Source organism: Belonocnema kinseyi, chromosome 9, assembly GCF_010883055.1.
Source record: "Belonocnema kinseyi isolate 2016_QV_RU_SX_M_011 chromosome 9, B_treatae_v1, whole genome shotgun sequence".
Taxonomy (NCBI): Eukaryota; Metazoa; Arthropoda; class Insecta; order Hymenoptera; family Cynipidae; genus Belonocnema; species Belonocnema kinseyi.
In genome coordinates, this window is record NC_046665.1 from 2,867,959 (window position 1) to 2,869,143 (window position 1,185).

Here is a 1,185-nt window from a genome sequence, read left to right on the forward strand (position 1 = left end):
CCAAGGTTTCTCTCAAGCCTAAAGATCTGGCTGAAATGGATGACGAGCTTCGTGGACATTTTTACGGTGAATCCGACCTCTGGGCTATCAATTATTGTGTGTCTAATGCAGCGAGAGCTTTGGCCGATGCGAACCGTAAATGTTGGGCAAGACAGTACGCATCCCGCATTCAATGTGTGATTGACTACATCACATCTGGCAGAAATTTTACCGCCAAGGTGCGAAAGTTCGCGCGCGAACTCCGGAACCGTTATCACACACTTAACAAGTCAAAGCTGCTGACCATCAGGCAGCATATTGTTAAGAGAATACGGATACTATCTGACGCTAAGAGAAGTCTAGAGCGGAGGGAGAGTTGGATCAGAGAAAATCAACAGTTTCTCTCTGACCCATCTCGACTGTTCCAAGACCCTCCAGTTACTGCCGAACACCCACCCAAACCAGAGGAGGTCGAAGTATTTTGGAAAGAAGTCTACGAAGTTCAGCATAGACTGGACGAAGACTCAGAAAATATAAATAGCTTCAAGGAGTTATGTGTTGCCCTCATAACACCTGATAATGAATGCCCACCCATCACTACCGAGGAGGTGAAAAAAGTATTAAGAGGGATGAAGAACTATTCCGCACCGGGACCAGATTCTATCAAAACCTTCTGGTGGAAGAAGTTTTCTTAAAACCATCAGCATTTGGCCCGTATTTTCATCTCATATTTGAAGTCGCAAGAGCCGATTCCAGAGTGGTTGATGGAAGGGCGCACAATACTCCTGCCGAAAATAGGCAACTTAGCTGACCCGAAGAACTACAGGCCAATAACTTGTCTGAACATACTTTATAAGATATTCACAGCTATCCTAAATGATAGGATTGTTCTGGCAATTGAGCCTGTGTGGCAAGAAATGTATGAACAACGAGGCACAAAGAAAGGCGTAGCCGGATGTCGGGAGTACCTGCTCATCGATAGATGTGTCTGCAAAGATGCAGCATTCTACCAGCGTGACCTATCGATGGCCTGGATTGATTATCGGAAAGCTTTCGATTCTACATCCCATAGACTTATCATCTGTCTTTTGGAAATCTTAAAGGTTCATCCGCAAATAGTTGGGTGCATAGAGAGATTGATGCCGCTTTGGAAAACCATATTTACTATCTCATCCGGCAAAAATCGTGTGACGACTAACACGGTCA